The 26079-nt window shown below is 38.2% G+C and overlaps 1 protein-coding gene across 3 annotated transcripts in view; it reads right to left on the bottom strand.

The window, feature by feature from the left end:
• Nucleotides 1-23985, bottom strand: part of sulf2a (sulfatase 2a) — a 49796-nt gene extending 25811 nt beyond the window's left edge. For 2 of the 3 annotated variants that reach the window (XM_065241285.2, XM_065241284.2), the window contains exons 1-2: nucleotides 23756-23985; nucleotides 23479-23632 (exon numbers count right to left, since the gene is read on the bottom strand). The gene's annotated coding sequence lies outside the window, so the exon portion shown is untranslated. Of the gene's footprint in view, nucleotides 1-1084; nucleotides 1273-23478; nucleotides 23633-23755 lie in introns of those variants that run through there. The other variant, XM_065241286.2, reaches the window with a different exon arrangement.
• Nucleotides 23986-26079: the final 2094 nt, after the last annotated feature.

Consider the following 26079-nt stretch of genomic DNA (forward strand, 5'->3'; position numbering starts at 1 on the left):
GCATAATCCATTGCATCTGATTAGACCATTAGCATCGTGCTAAAAAATAACCAAAGAGTTTCAATATTTTCCTAATTAAAAGTTTTAAGACTCTTCTGTAGTTACATGGTGTACTAAGACAAACAGAGGCGCAATGATATTTAGCAGCAGCCAAAAATTGTCCCCTTAGTATCTTTCAATAACAGGGGACTATTTTCGGGCACTGTGTAATATCATTGCGCCTCCTGCAGCCATGTTACGGCAGCAAAGTCCTTGATTATTATGCCAGAATGAGAAGTTCAGCCATATCTTCCTAGAAAATTGCAACTTTTAATTTTCCGTCGGTCTTAGTACACAATGCAACTACAGAAAATATCAAAACTCTTTGGTTATTTTTAGCATGATGCTAATGGTCTAATCAGATTCAATAGATTATGCTAAGCTATGCTAAAAGTGGTAGCACCAGACCGCGAGATCGGCTGAATGGATTCCAAAATGGTAAGAATCAAATGTTTAACTCTAGGGGAGCTGGAAAATAAGCATATTTTCAAAAAAAGTGGAGTGTCCCTTTAAATACCAATAAAAAGTGACATTTGCGAAAATAAGGTATTTCGATTGCTGACGTATTGCCATTAAAGCGAAATTACTGAACCGAAACATAAGAGCCTGATAAAAAATCTATTACAAGTAAACATGTCAGATGCACTTAGAGGGTTTTGCATCTGAACGCCTCAAATATTCCCACAAACAAAAGGGAAGATCACAATGAAGTGTAATATCAAATAAGGATTTTGTAGATTTTATCACAGCAGTAACCCGGCACACCACCAACTGTGAGCATTTAGGATGATACATGTCCTCTTGTGTGTTTGTTTTGAAGACAACAGGCAGCTCATCTCCTGCAGCGTCGACCCTTAAAATACAAATTGGCATTGGAGCCTCAGCATCCTTATAAAAAAGCTTTACACGCTCCTACTTGCCTTTAATAGCCACACATCCATAAGCAAATTCAGAACATACATTAACTGAAATACATCTCCGAAAAGTAAAGTAAACACAGAATTCCAGGATCCAAAAACTATCCCCTTCATTCTCATAATCTTACCTCAGCGCGATTTGAAGAAAGAGAACAACTGTTGATTTCGGCACCCTGCGGTCCTCAGGCCAAAGGTGATAACACACAGTTCACCCCCCTGCAGGACGGACTAAATGGCTAAACGTTTCAGAAGATTTGCTCTGTGGGTCTCCAACTCCAACAAATCATGTTAGGCTATTTGAAATGTCCGGTAACCTTGCTATGCTCTTGTGCCTCTCTCTTTCTGTTTCTCCAACCATCTCCTTCTCTCTTACTTTCTTAACACTCACACCCAGCTGCTTTCATTCCATGTTAATTCCTGCTCTTTTCTCCGTCATTGTTCTGTCTCAGGGGAATGGATGAGGTCTGACCTTGGGGGTCTCCTGTTTTAAATTCTCTTGGCTGCTCTGTTCACCCCAGACCCCCACACACCCCCTCCACGACTCAGTTGCTGGCAACTGATAAAGACAACAGATTGAGAAAAGAGTACTTTCAGATCTAGCGGGATAAACTGGAGATGTTTCATCTATATAAGGAATGTTCATATGGTTAACTATGACATGCTGATGGCCTGCCAAGATACAAGAGATCTTGCATGTCGATGGAAGGCAGATAGATTTCAAGCAATCCCGTGCGATTTTAGAGACTCATCATCTCCTCCACACCAGTGAGAATAATTGATTACAAGGAGGCTTGAGGTAAGATGGTACGCTGTATCAGATGCTCTATATCAAATCTACTGAGCCGCATGCCAGTGGGAAATTTAACGCAGGTAATGCTGTTGTCAGCGTTTTGTACAACTTGAATTGTAAATTGGAGTAACATGATCCCGGTACAGCTAACTGGAGGTGGTAATAAATGCTCAGTTTTAAAAACTGAAGCTCAGACCAGTTTGAACTTAGTAAGCAGGTTTAAAACAACATTAAAATCCAGGGTTTCCACACCTTAGTTAACTTCAAATTCAAGGACCTTTCAAGGACTTTCCAGGTCAAATATCCTCAAATTCAAGGACATTTCAAGGACTTTCCAGGTCCAATATCCTCAAATTCAAGGACTAAATTCAAGGACTAAATCATTTTAAGTGAGAGAAAGGTTACATTGTGTTACCTTTAAAGATACAGTGCGAGGGAACTTGCGCTGCTTCACTGTGGTGACACTTTGGGGATGCCTCCAAGGGTAACTGCATTTGAATGTGTATATCAAATTCAACCAATGGTGAGGCTTAACAACAAAGACAGGGTGACGAGGGAGCCAGGAAGTATATCGCTATCTGAAATATTCCAAGACGGTGTTACAGGGATGCAGGAAGTATGGCAAGGGAGACGCAGCGCCTCGTTCCCTTCTCAGGGAACAACAGTTACATACATAACCCGAGATGTTTTCATTTGTCAAACACAACTATGCAAAAAAGCATTTGGTATGAATCAACATTTGCATACAGAAGATATAAGGATTTAAAACGAACAGTTTAGCACGTGTGCTCAAAAAGTTTAGGATTTTTATGATATTATCCCACACTGCACAGGGAATAATGTTTTAGATTTAAGCACTTTCAAAGACTTCTATCTATGTATGTATATTTTCAAAAACTTCCCAGGGTCTTACATTTTTCCCCCCCAGATTCACAAACTTTCAAGGATTTCAAGGACCCGTGGGAACCCTGTAAATCGGTCCTCAAAAGACATAAATGATGCAATAGCATTTACACAGTTTGAGGTATAAGGTCTTTGGTAGCAATATGTACCTCTGAGGTACTAATATCCACTCTTTGGTACCAGTATGTACTTTTTGAAAGGTTACAGCCCTGTTTGTCTATCTACAGCAGTGGTTCTCAAACTTTTTCAGCGTGCTGCCCCCCTTGTGTACGGTGCATTTCTTCGCGGCCCCCCAAAGAAAATTTATGACAAAAACAGTTCTAAAATGTAACATTTTAATTAAAGTAGTGTTGTTGGTTGGTAGGCTTATTTTTTCGGTTTATTTACACAGAATTCATAATAAATTAATGTATTTTATAAAATGTCATAAAACTGACAGAATTCATAATAAATTAATGTATTTTATAAAATGTCATAAAACTGGGTCCCCCCGGCCCCCAGTTTGAGAACCACTGATCTACAGTATCTATCTACTATATTTACACTACTATTAAAAAGTTTAGAAAGACTTGACTGAAATGTTTCTTGTGACCTTAAAAATCTTTCAGTCTAAAGGTGTGCAAACTTAACTTATTAATTTCTTACAATTATGTATTAAATTTTTTTTATGGATGACCAAATAATGAAAATTATTTATTTATTATAAATTATTTTAATTATAATAATAGCCCATAATAGATGCAAAATCTTTTAATATGGTTTAAAAATCATCCCAGGATTTATTTTGGATGCTTTCATTAACAACATAACTCCTATAGTTACATACAGGAATATATATTGGTGTGGTAAATATTTGCAAACACAGGCTGAACAACATAAACCACTAATGTCATTGGGCACTGGCCCACTTGACCTGTTAAAGCCCCCAACTTTTATGCCCTGGGCTTCTCAAGTACCACCAACACCATCAGTCCACTTCCTGAACCCATAACTATGCCGGCACAACCCGAGGAATGTGAGTCGACCCTTCAATTAAGTATGCAAACTTTCCAAAGTCTCCTTGAATTTGCCAACAGCAGCTAGCATTCAGATGCAAATCCCGTGACAAGCCTCTTTCATGGAGAAGACCTTCATCTGCCAAATTTGAAGGGGGTGTATGTGGATTCTCCAGTTGAATACTGTACATCAGGCCTTTTGTGGTAGACTGTGACAGAAAGGACTTGCGTCAGATATGGTCCCTCACGGTATCCATCATTCCCTATTTGTTCTCAACATTACAAAGTGGAACCTATGTGCCATGACAGCTCCAACAACAGATTCAAGAGTTTTAATAATGCTGTGAGCGGTTGCAGAGGTGCGTTATTGCTGGGACAAATTATCAGTGTGTTTTCTGCCTGGATCAGCTGTATGACAAACCGCACGCTTGAACTAGAAAACCTGCATGTCAGCACTTCTTCAACACCGGGGGCTTTTAAATTTTACATTTAAACTGATTAGGGTGGTGGGTGTCAACATGTCAAGTCCTGTAATCGCCACTGACACGTAACCCTCTGGGACCCTCACTGTCCCGGGATCCTGCTGACATGCCATCGAGAACAAATGAGAAAATAACACGTTCTTATGTCAAAGCACCAGAATAATTGCTGTGTATAAAAGACACTAATGCTTTTTGAAGTCATGCCATTTTTCTGAGCTAATGACTATCTCACAAAGACAAGTTTTGCATTTTAATATCTCTAAAACTTTTTTTTTAAAACTCTACCATCTCGTTTTTCCAGCAAGCGGAGGTTCTTTGAACATTTCGGCTTCAAACAACACCAAAGAAAGGTCAAAATAAGCACCAAGCTTTAATCATCATAATCTTTTATGCGTTATCTCAGTTTGGGAAATAATGAACAGATGAAAAGCCGTGCTGTCTGTCTCTCTCTTTAAAAAGAAATTAAATGAAACAGATATAGAATTTTTAAACAAGAACAAATATGAGCTGCATATCAAATAAATCTACTACAAAGATACACAAATGCTATGTAGCTTATTTCACAAAATAACTCCAGATATAGGTTTGATTAAATCCCATTAATGAGATAAGCTTACTGTAATAATCACTGTCCATACTATTTGCTACAGTATATGTGGTACTCTTATTGTCACCAGCAGAGAAATCCGGAATCCTTAGTTTCCATTGGTAACCATATGGCATGCACAAGGCAAGCGTGGTGGTCCTGATCCCTTTGGCCAACTGGGATTTGTGGGAGTGACCCTTGTGTAGTCAAGCCACTTTACCACCATCCGTCTGCACAGTGACAGAAGGGAAGAGGGGCCACATCCAAACTATCAACAGCCCAATGACTGTACCACTTAGAATTTCATTATGTAATCATTATGTATTAAACCTCATGTTGTCCCACATGTACTAACCTGTAATATTTATCTATAACTAGCACAAGAGGAGAAAAAACGTTGACTAACGATTTCTAAGCAATGCAAGTGAATGGTAACTGAGGCTGCAGATGATGAAATGTCTCTTGTGTTTGAAACAACATGAGGGTAAATATTGAGAATTTTCATTTTTGCATAAGCTATCGCTTAAATCTCTTTAAAAGAAAAGTCTTGCATATCAAAAAAGATAGGATGAGAATGGAAACTCAGAAATAACATAACTCACTCACATAGACCCTTTTACAGCCCAAGTGATCAAATAGCCATGCAGTTTGGCAACGTAAGTGGTGCTGTTCCCCAACAATTAATGACGTCAGTAGAACAGTTTTTTTTTGAGTAAACTCCGCCCACAGGAATACATCAGTCGCCAGCTAAGCTAATGGCAAGCTAAGCTGTTATCAAATCACAACACACTAAACAAACTATACAATCAGAACTCGTTACATATTTCTGAAGGAGGGACTTCATAGAACCAGGAAGACATCGGTCCGTTTTGAGCACAATGAAAACGGCGGCATACAGATAAGTAAATTGTGTGAAAAATACTGTTTTTCTTACACATGAAACATGAACACATGTGGTTTATTGAGCACTGTAAACACAATCAAAGCTGCAAGAACACAGCAAGAACGGGACCTTTAAAGTGCCACGTTCAGTCTCAACGTTCAAAATGCTGTTTGAAAACATCTCTCACTTTGGAGATTGGGGAGCATGAATGCCTCTCCGTGTGTCTCAATCAGCTCCCTTGTTCAGTAGTCAGGGCACTGATCAGGGAGTCGGCCATTTTAAGGGCTGTCTCAATCGCAAAATCCGTTCAGTGCACTGGAACGTTCGTTCCCTAAAAATTCCCACAATGCAACGCAAAAACCAGTGAGCATCGATGTTCCCTATGTTCCCTAACCGGAAATCACGTGACCTTTTCTGACGCTCGCCACCCGAACATCACGTGATCCAACTCAATAAACTTTATGAAATGTAACAGAACTTTTATAAAGACAAACGTTTGTTTTAGTTGTAAATATAAACACACATTGCTACACAGTAAGGGACCACAATCTACTCAATATTTAAAATAATAATATTTATTTAAAATTGTAAATATATTTATTACATTTAAAATGTAATTATATGCCTCCAATTTTATGCACAGATATGTAAGAGAATAATGACAGCATTTTCCACAATGTACTGTTTTTTAAAATTAAGTCAGATAGATGTTGGTTTTGCCGGTTGTTGATGAGTAACAGCTGTGAATAATCACAACGCGCTTAAGCAGCCACGTGACAGAAAAATAAGTGAACATTGTCCCAATGTGAAGTGAGCTAGGGTCCTTACCAGTGCCCGAACCTGTGTACACGATATACTGATTCACGACCTCGGGAGCTAGGGAACGAATTGAGACACACGGTCTGTTTGTTTGAATTCACCAATTAAAAAATCAGCTTTCCTCATAATCAGCTTTCTGCAAAACCACACGATGCTAGTTTACATTGCCATCCATATTCTTTTAATTACTTCCAATTTTTCTTGTCTCCACTAAATGACTTGGGAAAGAGAGAAAGGGTAATGACCCTGACCAAATGATGATTACAGACAATATTGGATTCTTATTTCTGTAAGTTGTCGCTGTGGTGAACTGAATGAAGCAAATGAATCATGTTCACATAAACGCAGTGCGCATTGCGTCTAACAAGAAATATAGAAGTATGACTTTAACAAAGTTTTTTCAAAAGTGTTAACAGAAACTATAAAATAAACTAGCAGTGAATTTTCTAAAGGTATTTGGAAATTAAACAAAAACTAAAGTTAAACATTTGCACAAGAACAAAAAAGATTTTAATTAATGTTGGAAGTTCTAATTTAATTATTTTTCCAAGCTTGACTTCATTGAAATAAAAAACAACACAATCTCATCCTATTTTGTATGTATTTTATGAGGTGGCTCATTTGTATTAATTCCTACGATCACATTCATACATTTTGTACGCTTGTTCAACCCTGTATCATGAAATTATGTACCTATAGTCACGTAAATTTTTTATTTTTTTCCGTGACGCTGTCACGTTTTCCGTGTTTTTACGTGACCGTATCACGCATTTCTGTTTATAGCCCTATTCGGACGGGATTAGTTTTACAGGGGGACCTCTGAGAAAATCGTGCTTCTCAGAGGTCCTCTGTGTTTTTAATCCCGTCCGAATCGGCCATGTCTGTGTTTTTCTATGACGACCTCCGATATGGATGGTTTTTCCCATTCGGCAAAATAAAATAATTAAATCAAGACGAGCTGAATATCAAACACTGTTAAGACTGGCCACTGTAACATCATTAGCGTTATAAGAAACTCCGTTCAAAGTTGTTCAACTCCAGAATGGTAATGTTAATTAATATAGATAATAAATTATTATTAATCATTATTTCTTAATTTCTTTGGGTTTAGTATAAGCAGACAGTTATATAAAACACGTAAACTAACGTTACTTTAGTAGGATTTGTATATTTTATGTTGATTTATTAAAATTAAATTAATAAATTACATGTTCTGTCATAATTTTACATTTAAAGCAAAATATTAAACATTACAAACACGCGTATCCAGAGCGCGTGCTCTTCTGCAATGCCCAAATGCATGAAACAGACACTCCCATCTCTGGAATAGCCTGCATCATTTTAATCCCGTCCAAATCGGTACATAAACACTAATCCCGTCCGAATAGTGCTTATGTGTCATTGTCACGTATTGGTTACTCAACTGCTTTTTACTATTTTCAAACCATTGTCGCTTCGGTATAGGGTTAGATTTGGTGTTTGCATTAGGATGTCACTTAAAGTATTGGTTTATACTATTTTTCCTGATTTATTTTTTTATATTTAAACCATTGTTGCCTGGCATTAGGGTTAGAGTTGGGTTTGGGTAAGGATGTCATTTTATGTTGATCTAACCCTAAACCGAAGCGACAATGGTAAGAAAATAGGACAAAACAGTTGAGTAACCAATACGTGACAATGACACGTAAACAGAAATGCGTGATACGGTCATGTAAAAACGCGGAAAAATGTGACAGTGTCACGGAAAAGATTTAAAAATGTACATGACTATAGGTACGTAATTTTGTGATACTGGCTTGTTTGCTTTCACCCCTGTGACAATGGGGATAGGGAAGAGGTTTCATTATTGTTTTTTCCAATAATCGTATGTTTTTTATGATTCACTTTCATACAAATTAGCCAACTTGTAAAATACGTATGAATGGACTGACATGCAACAACAACCAATCAAAATTTCCATTGCATTTTCTAATAGTCTGGATTTTTTTGGAACAATTTTGGTACTCTTTCAAGTTTTTAAGCCACATTTATTACAGAAACAAAAAGTAAATTGATTATTTTTAAGGTGCTGTGTGTAGATTTTAAGTGGCATCTAGCAGTGAAATTGTAAATTGCAATCAACGGCTCAGTCCAAAGCTCGCACATAGAGAAACTCCTATACGGTAGCCGCCACAGGACACAGTTTACGGCTACTCTAGAAACATGGTGGCGCAAAATAGCGATTTCCATGTAAGGGGACACATGGTGTATGTAAAAACGGCTCATTCTAAGGTAATAAAAACAATACAGTTTATTATGTAAGGTCTTTATACACCACTGATAATATAGTAATGTTATATTGAATTTCTGTCAAGAGATCCCTTTAAAAGTTACACAATGAAAACAATCCAAACTAAACTGAAATACTAAATATAAAAAAGGTGGCATTTTTAAAACTATAATACCTACATAGTAAACTCCCACAGTTCACAAACATCTTCAATGTTCCACTCACAAAGGAGTACTTGCTGCTCACAGCAGAAAGTGTAATTATCACATCCAACGCCTGTGACCCCTGTGGATCGTAGCACACGAACATTAGCAGTAATTCATTCGGGCTTCCCACCGTCAGTGTGGCCACTGTGGGGATCTACTAATCTTCAATGAAGATCGTCCCTGGGGATGTGAAGCCGCTTGGTATTTTTCTTTTCTGACTTGCCTTATTCTAATCCTCTTCTCCTTTTCCCTTCCTTCTCTTTGTGGTTAGATTAGAGGGCTTAGCGGTCGCCCCTTCAAAATCTATACATGTAGCAGCATTCATTGCCAAAAACACACAAGGGCCTTAAAAACAGCAGGGATGGGTGGGAACTTAAAAAAAAGAGGAATTAGACAAGGCCCAATGCACAGCACACTGATACGAGTCTTCGTAGAGAATATCGGTTAATTAGATATAAAGTGTTTAAATGTCTATGGATGTTATTTGGTGCAGGAAATATGGAGCAATTATGAAATACAAATCTTGATCCTGCAGTGCATTAATAGACTCAGCACATCAAAGCAATGTTAAAAAGTGAACTTCTTATAGCTGTAGGAAAATAAGGTGGAATGAATTAGAGTGTTGTAGTTTGCATCATTTTAATGACTTCTTTGAAATCAAGCTTAACGTTTTGATTTTTAAAGTCTGCTCCTCTAAAGTTCAAAGTGTGTCCATCAATGCAGAAGGTCTGATATTTGACAAATTTAAGGCATAACCAAAACACTGAGATAAGAGACCATTAGCATGCTGCCCATACCAACAGTTTCACACCCACAGCATATTATCTTTCTTCATATTATCTCTCTCTTTTTCCATAACTCTCTGAACTTCCTGCATTAGAAAACGTTGATTTTGCAGCATATTATTATGGATGGATTCCCTGGACGGCTCTTATCGCCATCATTTGTTTTCCCTGCAGTTTGGACTTAATGTGTAATCCATATTGAAAGAGCTATCTCACACTCACAAAACCATAAACACACACTTAATGAAGATAAATCCACAGTCGCTCACACTCAAGTGCAAAACTGATAAAACACCGGGCCAAAATCTTTCATTCTCACTTTGGGCTTATGGATATTTTTATCACTTTGTACTGCAGTCTTAAACAGCACTAATATATTCAATCATATCACCAACAATGCATCATGATAAACTCCTGAATGTAAAATGGCCCAGCTGGTCCAATATTTCTAACAGCTTTCCTTGGTTTAACAAGTTCAACAAGCGACGCAACAGAAATACTAGTAGGGTTAGGTGAGATATTGTATATTAGATATTACTGAGACAATTGTGCTGAAGATATAAAGTTACAGAATATTGTGAAGATCAAATAATCCATCCATCCATCCATGCATCCACCAATCCATCCAGTCAAAACTCCAGATGGGAAAATACAGGAAATTAATGTATAAACAGCTGTAAATTTAAAGCATTAACGGGATACTCTAGCCAAATATCAAAAGTACTGTGAATTACAAAAATTTTGTAGTGTAGTGAGTGTTGGTTGCTTTAGGTATGTTGTGACTCTCGTGAATTGAGTCAAAGAAAGCATTGTTACCGGAAGCTAGTAATTATAGTTTATAAAGTTTAAAATATCTATTTTTCTTATCGCATAGATTATCCACAAAAGACCATTATTAACCCCTTGGAGGCTGGATGGATTCACTTTTTCAGAAGTTGTTCACTGCTCCCTGTTTTCTACCGTTGGATAAGAAAAGGCATTTACGAAAATAACTCCAAATGTGTTCATCTGAAAGATGATGGACATGTGTATCTCTGATTGCTTAAGGGTGAGTAAATAATGGGAAAATTTTGATATTTGGCTGGAGTATCGCTTTAAGTCACCTGCTGCTTACATCACCTTATTAATACTACAATGCCTTTGATCCTAACACATTTTCTCATGCCAGTTCACAAGGGTTAATAACATGATTTTCAATGCAAAACTAGTGCCAAGAACTGAAAAAGGCAATGGGCCCTATCTTGCACCCAGCGCAATTGACTTTGTCAGTGACGCATGTATCATTCGTATTTTGCACCGGCGCACAGCGGGTTTTTCCCTCCACAGACGCACGTCGGCAAACTAGGGAATGAAGTTGCGCTCCCTGGGCGGTTCAGCGCAAAAAAAGAGGCGTGTTCCGGCGCAAACCATCCCTGATGCTATTTTGCAGTTTCAAAAAACAATTGCGTCACTGACCAGAAAAAAAAAGTTTAAAGTCAGTGGCGCGTTGCGCGTTGTTCATGATGCTATTTTAAGGGCGCATGCTTGACCATAATGTATAGCGTGCACAACGCGCAAACACTTTGCTTATCTAATCTACCCAGATGCAACAGTTATTTTTGCAAATCATAAATTGTTACACTAAAAAATATTAATACACGAGATAAGGGGAATCATAGTGGTGAGCATTGTGGTGATAGTTTTTATTTATTGTGTGGCTGCGTTAAAAAATTCTCATGCAAATAACGATTAAAATATTTTCATAAGTTTGTTGTGTGGCTGTATTACGTTTATTTTATGTAAATAATAATTAAAATGTTTTCATAAGAAACCTTAATGTACAGTATATGAACTTGATTTGTAAGAGTACTTTGGGGTTGGACCTTGCTTGCGTTTCTTGGGTCCGATTTCAAAGCCCCCAAACCCTTTCAGCGATGAGGGTGGACACAGTGATGTCCTCTGCTGGCGATGTCCTCAAGTCCTGTGTAGAGGCAGATCCACCTCCCTTTACACGGCGTGCCCGATTTATGCTGGCAAGCTTGGGATTCCCCCGTCTCCTGACATCATTGTAGCGCTAGGCGCAACGATGGGGATGCCAGCTGATGAGACTGTGGCTATTTCCTCTCATGCCTGTTTAACCTACGCTTATTTGGGCGGGTTTCTCCTATCCCCATACAAAACAACTTCTCTGTCTTTGACTGCTCTTACAAGAACGTGGGTCTCCTCGGCTGTAAACCGCTCCTGGCGTACGCCTGGTAAATCCGTCATAATAATAGCAACCCGCCATGGAACTTGCGCCCTTGGGTTTAAAGGGAATGTTGGATAGCGTTCTGATTGGTTTATTTGACGTTACGCCCAAACCACACCTATGAATAATGAACCTACTTTAGACCAACCCCTTATTGATTTGCGCCCGGCGCAAGAGTTATTTCTCATGCCGGGAAAATAGCAACAGCGCCCAAGATCCGCCCACAAACTCACTTGCGCGTTGCCCTTCGCACTTGCGTTTCAGATCGTTAAAATAGGGCCCAATATGTATAGTTGGGTTCCCAAAACATGATTTATAGGTTTCCACATACTGTATATACATTTAGCTAATACAGTACTTAATCATTTCCTGGTATCTGGTTTACAATAGCATCTTTTATAGGCATTAATGGCACTAGGGCCCATTTCGTTAATGGCACTGTCATCTGTACTACGTATGTATGTGTGTGTGTGTGTGTGTGTGTGTGTGTGTGTGTGTGTGTGTCTTTACCCTGTGTCGGGGGTGGACCCTCTAAACTGCCCCTGTGATGATCGCAATCTGCAATCCATAAAAAGGACTATTACCATTCCCACAATTCCCATTGCCTTCCCCTCCATTTACTTCCCAGATGACCACAATAGTCATTACATGCACAAATAGACCAGCACAGGTGGTTACCACCACTAATTCAGAGGTCCGCTTGAAGGAGTTATGAGGAGGAATGACTTGCACAAAGCTGAAGGTACTTGATGAAAGGCCAAGTCTGACCTAGCATCCACAAAACAGGCCGTAAATTGTAATGGTGAATGACTCTACAGACACACAGTCATGACTTCAACATTAGAGTCACTGAATAGCATGACTGGTTTTATAGCAGGGGGCATTCAGTTAATGACCCTGAACACTCACGTCCTGATATGAATCTCTGGTCAGGTTCCCATCATGAATGATGGCCATTATAAGCAAATTTAAAACCTGAATTTTACTCAAACAAGAGCTGACAAATTCAGAAACAAGGTTTTGTTTTAAAACTAAAAAGGGTATAATTAATTATTTACTTATGATCATCCTCATTTGTTTCACAAGCTTCTAGTGTTGTTAATCTCTATATAAACCTATTAAAGTAATTAGCCAAGCAGCAGGAGAGTTGCCCATTTCTATTACACCCAAAGGAAGAGGGCTGAGAGAAAGACCCATTGATGGTTCGGCTGATGACAGCCAAAGAGTGCCTATGATTTCAACCAGCACACCAGGCTAACTGACTCGCACAAACAGAGGATTTTTCACTCACCAGCTCCATACACACTGTCATACATGTGCCGTGCCCTTGTGTGTGGGCTCTGTTGGCACAATCTATCCAGCTTCATTAAGGCATCTTTTATGAAAAACAGGCACTTTGCCCAATGTTGAGAAAGCAGGGTATATCCTGCCGTCTGCTGGTTTTGTGTGCATAAAGTCAAAATAATCTATTTTAGTATCTGATGCTTAATTAGATTAGGCAGCAAAATATCCCCTGTGTAGTAGATCAGGGTTTTTTAAATATATTTTTAGGAATTTTGAAACTGAGCCCAATAAGGGACAAGCCGCTTTTATGAGCCACAAATGATTAAAAGTAGGGCTGTCAAAAGATTAATCGCGATTAATCGCATACAAAATAAAAGCTGGGTTTGCATAATATATTTGCACGTGTATATATATATATATATATATATATATATATATATATATATATATATATATATATATATATATATATATATATATATATATATATATATATATATATATATATATATATATATATATTGTATGTGATTAATCACGATTAATCTTTTGACAGCCCTGATAAAAAGTTTTAACCAGTCACACTCTAAGAAATGCTGGGTTATTTTCAACCCAGCGTTGTGTCAAAAAGGGATGAACCCAACTCGCTGGTTTGTTTTAACCCATTGTTGGGTCAAATATAAACATTTTGCAGGTTAAATTAACAGTTCGTCCTTTCTTGACCCAACGCTGAAATAACCCAGCATTTTTTAGAGTGCAGTACTTACAAATGTTATGCAAATAGCAAGTTTCTTTGGGCAGAGGTTATTAAATTTATAATAACTAAACAGCCAAAGGATTTGTGCAATAATGTGCAACAAAGCACAACTTTAATGGACTTGTAAAAATGAGCACATTAAAAATTATTGAGTTTAAAAAGTGCTTCAGCAATGTCTTTGAAGAGTTTCTTTTCTCTCTTCCAGGTGGAGTTTTTTTTCTCGCTAAAGCAAATTTAAAAAAGGGAGTGAAAGGGGAACAGATGTTGGCAACATATGCTTTCTTATGAAGTAATGACTCAAGATATAAAAAACTGAATATAGTTATGAACATAATCAATAAAAATGTTTGTTCGTACACAAACTGTAATATAAACCTGATGGACAGATTCTTCCATTCACAGAATTCATTAACATTACGCTGAATCTCAAGGGTGTGATCTGTCAACGTTTCACCTTCAGATCAACATCACAGATGCTGATGTAATCACATTACAAAACTGAAAACACATTAGCTCTCGGTTCAGTCCTGATCCGATTATGTCTCAAAAATCTCCCCTAAAATCTCACACTTATTTAAACATGAGACCTTAGGGTCTCAAAATCTGATCATGATCTACTGGTTCAACCAGCATGAGACCTCAACCAGGTTGCTATTAGTGAGCAAAATATTTTAATAAAAAAGACCAAATTATCTGATGGGACAGAGGTGGTCTTCAATGTTGGTTCTTGTGAACATTGTGCATGTTTACCAATTTATTGGAGATACAATGCAATATAAAACTAATAGGCCCTGTTCTATTTCTGTGTATGGCAGTGCAGAATCTAAGCAATCCAGTCCTACATACAGTAAGCCTTAACCATGTTGCCACCCACAACCAATTATAGTCAAAGTAACTGTTAAGAAGACAAACTTAAGATAGGATGTAGCTTTAAATGTTCAACACTTTCTCATAAACACACAAAAAACACAATTTGAAGTTGTATTTCTATATTTCAGACCAATTAGATATATGTTTAAATGTTACACATTGGTCTGATCATGATCAGACCAATAAGCTGATTTAAACTCTTACGTTTGAAAAGTAAACAGATTACTGGTTTGTATGCATTAGGCAGTTAAGCCATATAAAATTTTATATTCCACAATCAATTGAACTTTCATAAAGATTATGATTGATTTAACATCTGTGTACAGGACATGGAGTTCCTCAGAAAACACTGTGACATTACTTTGGGTTCTGTCTTCCAATTTGGCTCAAATAAATGCCTCCCTCAAATGTGAATCTTTCTCTCTTTCCACAGATGCTGCTTATTGTGATTCACATTTAACAGCTGACACCTGCCGTCATCACTGTACCATCACAGATACAAGCAGCCACACATCAAACATCTGCTGTAAAGCCAATCCAACACAACAGATGAAATCTTCTGCTCATTAATATAACGTTTGCATATAAAATAATCATCTCTACATTACCATTCAAAGGTTAAGGGGGCGTCCATACCAGGCCATTTATGCTGGCGGCCGGCATATGTTTCAATTGTTTCCAATGGAAGCGGCGTGCTTTTCAAAAACGCCAGCAGCTGGCGAGTTTTGTCCTTGCTGAACGTCCGCACTCTGCGTTTTTTTTTCGAAGTTTGGGTGAAACACTCAGATTGTCAATGTCACTTCTCACTCTGTCGTCAAATATCACAACAACCAAACAACCATTCAACAACTGATAAACAAAGCAGAAGTATCTTAGCAACCAAAGCGCTCAGCTGAAAAAAGCTGGCAAGCGCCTACAGTGGCGTCCACCTGGCGTTTTCAACAAGTTTAAACCGTAGACTGTAAAAAATATGGACGTACTCTCTATGACGTCACCCAATAGTTGGCGGGGCTTGCCGTTGCCATCTTAGCATCGCATCCCCGTGCGTCACTCGCTGATAACCAAAAATGGGTAAAGAGGGCAAACGTGGGTCAAGCTGAAGCGGCTGGTTGCTGAAACCATGCCCACATAGCTCGATGTTAGTGACAGTTCACCAATCACTCAAGTGACCATGCCCTTAATTATGCAGAACTTTAAGGCTTAATATAATTTAAGCAAATGAGTTAAAAAAAAATCATTGCCCTCACAGTTGAAAGGAAAAATGTGCTATATAGATCAAAATCACTTTTTGTAGGCTGTAAACACATTTATTTCTGCTGTAAAGTTGGTCACTTTAACATGGGGGTCTATGGGAATTGACTCCCTTTTGGAGCCAGCCTCTAGCGGCCAGTCCATGTATTGCAGTTTAAGTCACTTCCGTATTGGCTTCATCAAAGAGATGGGAAAGTTGCCCTTCAGTTTAAATGCTTTGGTGTACACGCCCCTAGGCTCAACTGACTGAAATCTTTCTTGTGATCTTAAAAATATTTTAATCTAAATGTTTAAATGTCTGAAATAGTTTTGTGTACAAAATATAATTGTGAAAAGCTATGTTTTTGTTTTATTTTTGAAATGGATGACTCAAAATAAAGAAAAAGAATCCAATAGACAGAGTCCAGAATAGATAAAAGAGTCCAGAATAGATAAAAACCTACATAGTTTAAAAAGCATGAGACCTCGAGAAGTTGGCTTTTGAAATACTAAAATTCTAGTTAGAGATAACACTGCTAAAATAATTTGCCACTGTAGTTTAGGCCAGTGCTTAACAAATATCCAATATTGGGGAAACTATAGTAAAAGCTAAAAAAGGCCCAAGATCAAGTTATCAATCATTTAAAAAATATATAAAGTCAGGAATATGCACATCTCATCAGTACTAATTCAAAAGTAACAAATACATGTAGGCTTATATCACTTGCATGTTTGAGAGAGCAAAGCTGTCTCCTGTGATCTCAGATCAGATCTGATGCAGACCGGCCCTCAGGCAATGTGTGTTTGATTCTGCCTGGTCCAGATCTCTTTCAATCGATTCCAGAAGACTCCCATTCACCCAATTAAAATCTTGCTGTGTGCCTCCAGAGAAGCCCCTCCAGCTGACTTCTGTTGATTGTCTGTAAAGCTGTTTGTATCTTTCTAATTGTTTACCATTCTGTTTACACCAAAATAAAAGTATACCCCTCCAAACCTGTAAGACTTTCTTCTTTAGAAAACAATAGGAGTGTAAGATCATGTAAATATCTGGTTAGGTAGATTCAACACAATGACCAACCATTTTGACAAAATTGTTCAATGAAAAAGTTACTGTGGTTTGCTTATTATTTTTCCATTCGGAGCTCACATGCAAAAGAATTGACCGAATTTTTGAGCCTTTAACTTTTAATCAGAAAGTGGAGAGTGGGGATTTTTTTTGGAAGTGGAGAGTATTGCATGCACTAAGAGGGTTTTGCAGCAAAATACAGTTACATTTGTTAAATACCAATGAAATGACTAAGGTGACATTTGTAAAAAATAAGGCATTTCAATTACTGCTTTATAATCTTTTTATTGCCATTTACGTGAAGTTACCGAACCTAAACATAAGATTGTGATAAAAATGCTCATTTGCAAGAAAACTGTAAATTTGAGTCATGTCCTTTAGTGAACTTGAAAAAGTTTTAAAATCTTATTTTTAATGTACAAAAATGGACTGCTAAATGAAGGGATAATTAACTACACACATTAATACAAATGTTGAATTGCAAAGTCATTTTGGTAAACTTTGGTAAAGAGACAGATACTGCCATTCAAACTAATGGTGAACATTAAAACACATAGGTTAAGTTTCAGGCCACTAAAATCTGCTGCATGTAAGGATACCCAGCTAATCTGTTTTCTTCAGCGAGTTGACTAAATCCAATTTTGGAAATAATTCCATAAAAGTTAATAAGCAGCCACAAAGGCTGCCGAGCTCCTGAGGGAGCAAGAGATATGGAGAGAAAGAGAGAGAGAAAAAAGCGAGCGAGGGTAATTGGTAGATGTAAGCTGAAGTCAGAGCGAGACCCTATAACATTCTGTTGGGTAAAGCCTGAGGGTCTAGTTGAAGAGAATGGCAAAGGCAAAAAAATGCTATAAAAATGAGCAAAAGACGCATGCACATGTACAGCATACAGTATGAACAATAAACAATGAAGTCCTGAACGAGACATACATATGTTCATTTTTCCCTATTATAAGTTTTATAAGTTTCAAGTTACCTGTTGTGACAGTTTATTGTTATAAGCAACAACAGACAGATTCTCGTGTTGAATTTTAATGCTTGTTGCCCATCGCCTCACATTCAGATATCAGATAAAAAACCTTCACTATTTAAGGTGCAAATTCTGATTCTGATCTAAGATTGATGTTCTTCATGTGATGGGTTTGATGTAATTACAGATCTCAGCTGGGTACCTGCCGTATCCTAGCACAGCTTTATAATAATGCATTCACATCACTCTCTGCCTCAGTGCAGAGCTGTGCTTTAAATCACTCATCAAAGATTTTCAGTCAGCTATTAACATTTAAGACGATCAACACTGGCCTCAGATTTTACTTTACATTCATAGCAGGCTACGTTTTGCTCTCGGCATCTCATGTAAATAAGATCCTGTGTTTTTAATTGAAGTGCCGCGAGTGGTTAGGACTTGACTAGTGACCAGACTCTTTGATGTAATACTTCGCATGCGATTTGCGGATTAATACGCAAATTTAAAAAGGGAAACACTGTAAAAAATTTGCTGTAATTATGCAGCTGGTTGCCAGTAAATTACTGTAGAAAATAAAGACTGAAAATGTTTCATGTTCATTTAACTTTAAACAAACTGTTGCAAGTAAATAACAATAATGTAAAATCTACAGTAAGTTACTGGCAGCTAGTTGCGAGTAATACCCATTAATACTGTAATTTCTACAGAATTTTTTTACAGTGAAGTTTATCATTTGCGCGTGTTTCAAAGGCTTGCAAATGCTAACATTCAAGTGATTTTAAATAATTTAACTGCAAAAAGGCGCCAAAGTGTGCAGCTTTCTGTATGCAAGGACACACATGCAGTTGAATGTGTCCGGTCCAGCTCCAGCCAGACGTGATCATTCCTATTCCCTTCAAAGATCAGAACTCTTGATGTGTAGACTATAGAGAGAGTTGCGCTACTGTGTCTAATACTGTAGTCCATTAAAATACATTTGGTGAATAGAGCAATGTAAAACAACGTAACGTTTTAATGTGGAGCGACTATTTATGCTGCGCCGTTTGGAACATGCCATCCGTCTGTGTGTGCTCGCATTTAAGTGCACACACGGAGAGACGCGTTTTAAAAAGCAAGCAAACATAAAATCTTAAATGATCTCCACAGTATTCTTTTCTAATAAATATGTGTTTATGTCATAAGTGTATGTATAGATTAGGCAGAAACCAGTCTGTGCTTATCTTAAAAAGAAAGTAACCATTAAAGGTAGGGTAACACAATTGATCCTGAAACATTTTTAATTATGCTGGTTAAAAGTCTCCTCACATCCTGATAGCAATCACTTTGTTAAGTTGTTTAAATGTATTTGTAGAAATGTATGTCATCTGTGAAAGGCGTAGGATCAAAAAATGTTCAACCAATCATAGATTTCGGTCCGAACGCACGTTTCCTTTTTTTGTCCCTCATACGCAAGCGTAATTTGAATGCCCACCGCGCAGCTAGTCCACGCAGACACCATACGTCAGCGCTCACCTCCTGTCTGTAAACACCGAGAATGGCAAACTTTTCTGCTGAATTGACCACCTGCACAGGAGCCACAAAACGAAAGACATGTTTTGTAACAACAACAGCAAAAACTGCCTGGATCAGCAAAGAGCAAAAACCCAAATTAACATCGGCAACTTAACTGCTTTACCACGAGATGCAAACAGCTGCAGGAGGCAAAGGGTCGAAAGGGTCGTTGCGCTGTTTATTTTGGTAAGGTAGGTACGCCAATATGTTTGTATTGAGATGGATTAAGATATTCTACTTTGATGAAACATTGTGTTACTTATGAAATTTGTGTTCGTTTACGGATTAGCGTAACAATATATTTACTACGTCTACCCAACCGAAAGTGTGCTTTAACTAATTCTGATGTAAACCAGTTGTTTATGTTGGTTATTTTGGAAATGTTATTCATTTTGTACTGCAAAGTTTTCTCACTGGTGAATGAGACATGAGATGTGACCATCTAATCTGTGCGTGTTCATGTGTTTTGAAAAAGGCGTGACTTTGGATGGGGATTTAACTGGAGGGTGGGATCGTGATTTCATTGCTAGGCGGCTACCGTTAGGATTTTTCAAAATGTGTTACCCTACCTTTAATATTAATCAGACAACCTAAGACAATGAGAAAATCCCTTCTGTAGCTCTAAAAAATAATAATTATATTTAATTTATACAATAAAGACTTTAAGTTAGTGTTATCATTTATTTGATTCGATTTCTGTACCTAATGCCAATTTTAGACCTTACTAAAAGGTTAGACATAAATGTTTATAATTTCTTAATTTGTTCTTATTAGATTTTTCACACCCCTTTTTTGATGATCCGAAAAATTATCCGATCCATGCCTCAAAAACAGTAATGTGATCCGAATTGTGCGTTTTGTGATCCATCACACCCCTACTGTAAAGCCTGTAAAACGTAGGTAAAATACTTAAATAACAAAAAAAGTGTTCTGGAGCTCAACTGGTAAAGCTATGCATTGATTGGTTGTAGGTTCGATCCCATAAAACACACATACTTATAAGATGTACACATTGAATTCACTGTAAGTTGCTTTGGATAAAAATTTGTGCTTTCTAGCCTGTAAATTAAGGAAAATCACAAGACGTGAGAACACTATTGAATCCCAGTTGTACCTATGCAAATGAACCCTAAATAGCTCCCACTCAGGAATTAAGAAATTGAGAGCAAATTGCTGTCAGAGGAAAGTCCCAGATGAGCAGCTTTATTCAGCTCCAAAGTTACTTCTGAACTACTTTTAAAAAAGCTCCTATATGGATGTGTGAATAACCGCAACCGTGATAAACCCAAACGGCTTCTGTTTCAGGACCCAAAGCAAGCCATTAATTTGCCTGTGCGTGCACTACATGTTGCAAGACTTGGTCCACAACTCGGCGTCAGACAGCTGCGGAAAATAGGCCAGTTGATGTGGGGCTGAATGAAGACAGTGTACATTAAATAATAAATGATTGATCTTTGAGCCTCCATCACCTCCGATGTTACCTCATACCCTCACGTGGCTAATACAAGAGCATGTTCACTGATGAATATTTAACCCTGTGGATCTCAAGCCTTCAAAAAACATCCAAACAACTTGACCGTGAGAGCTACGCTTTATAAAACATGCAGAATGAGTCACGCAGCATTTAAAGATGGTGACGACACCAGACACTTTAGCTTGAGTCCTTAAATGGTCTATAATCCTACAACATTGACGCAGATACGAAAGACAAGCCAATAAGATATGAATTATGATGTTCTTTGAACTCTTTCACTAACATGAAGAAACTGATATAGCAAATTCAGTTTGTGGTAAACTGAAACTGAACAATTACATACCCAAGCGTTGCTGCTAAATGTACTGATACTTGGTCAAACTTCTTGTTTGCATTATTTAATTCCACTGTATATATATACTACTCCATAGTGATATTATTTTGTAGCTATTTATATTATGTGGATCCTGTTTTTGTTGATTTTCTACTGAGGCTGCTGTTTTTTGAGAGCTTCTAAACAAATTTCATTGAATTTTTATATAATGAGAATAAAGTTCTATTCTTTTCTAAAACCAAAGTGTTAAATGCTCTCTTATTTGTAAGTTGCTTTGAATAAAAGCATCTGCTTAATGAATGAATGTAAGTGTAAAGGAAAAGGGAGCCATTAGTGTCAAAACTTTGGGCGTATTACTGAATCTCTTAGTGCCAAAGCTTTGGTTGCCCTCTGTATACAACAAGCAACATCTTTATCACTGTAAAATGTGCCAAATGTGGTCAAAAAATATAGTTTAATATGAATAAATCTAATAAAAGCATTTGTAAGGCTCAAAAAATAACTCTTTAGCAGGATAGTTCAATAAAAAAGTGAAAATTGAATTATTATTGACCCACCGTTAGGGATGGAATGGTTACCGGTTTCACGATTAACCACGATAAAATGTCCTATCAATTAGTATTATAATTTAAAATGTAATGATCATTACAACCGTGTTTGATTACCGTGATTTTGAAAACTTGCTGTAAATCCTCTCCAGCCAGAATCATTTTGACGCAGGCGCGCACAGAAGGCGGCATTTAAAGGATAATGTATTGTATTTAGGCATCGACGGATATGGATTTATTTGTGCCAATGCGGTTTTTGTTTCATCAGCCTTAGCCCATGACCGATACAGGCTGCCGATTTTCTTAAGCCGATATTTGGAGCCGATACTGCTTTTGCTCACTCAATTTACATCATAAAAATGACACAATGATGATGCCAAATGTTACAAGTCTCAATTTAAAAAAGTAACATTTATTGAACTTAAATAAAAACTATTTAACAATAGTAAAAACAGGTTTGGGTGCTATGGAACCATGGACTGCGCTCTCCACAATGATGAGGAACTATCAGCAAAGGATATTGATTTCTAGCACTTTACTACTACAAATATATATAGAGATGAGAAATAAAAACCCGCTTTGTCCAGCTATGATAAGCTATTCGGCCAAGCTTTCGATGTTGTCATGGAAAGGTTGGTTGTTTTAAGTCACATGACCTGCATTCGCTTGCAGCTTCCAGCACTCTGTCTGTAAATAATGCCGGAAAAACTATCGGCGAACACAGCAGCCACATATCGGCCAATGCCGTTACACATAAAACTCGCAAAAAACGGCCCGATATATCGGTCAATCACTAATTGTATTCATTCACGGTAAACTTATTAGACAGATTTTTTTATTTTTTTACCACAGAAATAATTTCAGGGACATGAAATATTAAATTGTGATTTCCAAAAAAAAAAAAGTGTTTTCAGTGTGTGTATCAGTTCTTTTTAAACATTTCCATCTCATTTTAACAAAACCATGATAATATTGATAACCATGATAACTTTGGTCACTATAATCATGATATGAAATTTTCATACCGTCCCATCCCTACTCACCGCCATTTGGTTCTAAACCCAATTTTGTTTTCACAATAAGAGATACTATGTAAATATGAAAGGAGCTGACAAACTAAGTTTCTCTTTGTGTTTGAAATGGGGTGATTTTCATTTTTAGGTCAACTAACCTTTTAAATGAAACAATTCCTCATTTAGATTTTTAAATTATATACAGTTGGCCAATAAAATTTTTATAGCTAATAGCTATTTTTTATAAAGGTAACGAACATACACATTAGTGCACCAATACATCAAAACAATAAATTTAAAAATGCCAAAAATAAATGTAATTGAAATTTTTGAAACGCATGCAGAATTGTGCACTTTAAAATCTAGCACATTAACAATGAAGAAATGTTCTATACCTGTGCATGCTTTCCGTTGCATGCTGCACTGACAGTGACTTCCATAGAGGTGATGGTACAGAGAAATAACTGAAACAAAGGCACATACCTCACTGATGCCCACTTCCGAATCCTTCGCCGAAACAATGTAACTACGAGAGGCGAATGTAATGATCCGTCACCTGTCCAGTCCACGGCAGACCACCCCTGACTTGGCTCCCCCTCGGTCAGCCGTGCGAGTGGGCTCTCTCATAGCCGATCCCCTGATATAGACACACAGAGATGTTAAAAGAAGGAGGCGTGGTTCTGTAGCAGATAAATAAAAGAGGGCGGGTATGGAAAGAAGTACCTCAATCTACAATTCAATTTGGTCCACTCCCACTCACCGAACACACTCTTTCTGTTTCTCTCTCACACAGTAACTCTTCCCTCATGCATATTAACATGTTCCCATTTCCCTTATTCTCTCACAACCGGGGGAAACTCTATCACTCCATCTTTTCTTGTTCTCTGTACTATTCCTCCGACTGTGTTTTTTCCAGTCTTTCTGGGAGTCTCCGAGCCGGCATTCATTCGGCAACAGTGTGACTGAATCGGGGCAGCTCTGGCCATCTGTCGGAGCTGCAGAGCTTCACCTATTCACATGGGTTCTAAAGCTGCAAGCCTGGTAGAGGAGAGAAAAGAAGGGGTGGGATAAGAAATCAATCTTGGAGCAGGAGGGCAGGGAACTGGATTGCAGCATACAGAGACAGTATTTATTGGGCTGGCAACTAACAGAAGGAGAGCAGAGGGCTGTTAACATGGGCAGGGATAAACTGCAAAGTTGAGGGCTCCAAGGGAAAACAAAACAACAAGAAGTGTTGGACATCATCAGATGCATACAAATGAATGTTGTAGGTAGGTAGGTAGGTAGGTAGGTAGGTAGGTAGGTAGGTAGGTAGATAGGTAGATAGGTAGATAGGTAGATAGGTAGATAGATAGATAGATAGATAGATAGATAGATAGATAGATAGATAGATAGATAGATAGATAGATAGATAGATAGATAGATAGATAGATAGGCGGACAGACAGATGGATAGATAGGCGGATGGACAGATAGGCGGATGGACAGATAGTTATACAAGGTGGACGGACAGATAGAAAGGTGGACGGACAGATGGACAGATAGGCGGACAGACAGATGGATAGATAGGGGGACTGACAGATAGTTACATAAGGTGGACGGACAGATAGATAGGTGGACGGACAGATGGATAGATAGACGGATGGACAGATGGATAGATAGGCGGACGGACAGATAGTTACATAAGGTGGACGGACAGATAGATAGGCGGACAGACAGATGGATGGATAGATAGGCGGACGGACAGATAAATAGATGGACAGATAGATAGATTGTGGACGGAGAGATAAGTAGGTGGATAGATAGATAGGCAGACGGGCAAATGCATAGATAGGCAGACGGACAGATAGGCAAAGAGACAGATGGATAGATAGGTGGACAGACAGATGAAAGATAGGCTGACGGACAGATGGATAGATAGGTGGACAGACAGATGAAAGATAGGCGGACGGACAGATGGACAGATAGGCGGACGGACGGACAGATGGATAGATAGGCGGATGGACAGATGGATAGATAGGGGGACAAACAGATAGTTACATAAGGTGGACGGACAGATAGATAGGCGGACGGACAGATGGATGGATAGGCGGATGGACAGATGGATAGATAGGGGTACGGACAGATAGTTACATAAGGTGGACGGACAGATGGATAGATAGGCGGATGGACAGATGGATAGATAGGTGGACGGACAGATAGGCAGACAGACAGATGGATAGATAGGTGGACAGACAGATGAAAGATAGGCTGACGGACAGATGGATAGATAGGTGGACAGACAGATGAAAGATAGGCGGACGGACAGATGGACAGATAGGTGGACGGACAGATGGATAGATAGGCGGATGGACAGATGGATAGATAGGGGGACGAACAGATAGTTACATAAGGTGGACGGACAGATAGATAGGCGGACGGACAGATGGATGGATAGGCGGATGGACAGATGGATAGATGGGGGACGGACAGATAGTTACATAAGGTGGACGGACAGATGGATAGATAGGCGGATGGACAGATGGATAGATAGGTGGATGGACAGATGGATAGATAGGCGGACGGACAGACAGTTACATAAGGTGGACGGACAGATAGATAGGCGGACGGACAGATGGATGGATAGATAGGCGGACGGACAGATAAATAGATGGACAGATAGATAGGTGGACGGAGAGATGAGTAGGTGGATAGATATATAGGTGGACGGACAAATGGATAGATAGGCGGACAGACAGATGGACAGATAGGCGGACGGACAGATGGATAGATAGACAAATGGACAGATGGATAGATAGATAGATAGATAGATAGATAGATAGATAGATAGATAGATAGATAGATAGATAGATAGAGATAGATAGATAGATAGATAGATAGATAGATAGATAGATAGATAGATAGATAGATAGATAGATAGATAGATAGATAGATAGATAGATAGATAGATAGACGGCAGATAGTTACATAAGGTGGATGGACAGATGGATAGATAGGGGGACGGACAGATGATAGATAGACGGACGGAGAGAGGCTGATGGACAGATAGATAGACAGACAGACAGACTGAAAGACGGACAGATAG

This window comes from Paramisgurnus dabryanus, chromosome 14 (assembly GCF_030506205.2).
Source record: "Paramisgurnus dabryanus chromosome 14, PD_genome_1.1, whole genome shotgun sequence".
In the NCBI taxonomy this organism is placed as follows: Eukaryota; Metazoa; Chordata; class Actinopteri; order Cypriniformes; family Cobitidae; genus Paramisgurnus; species Paramisgurnus dabryanus.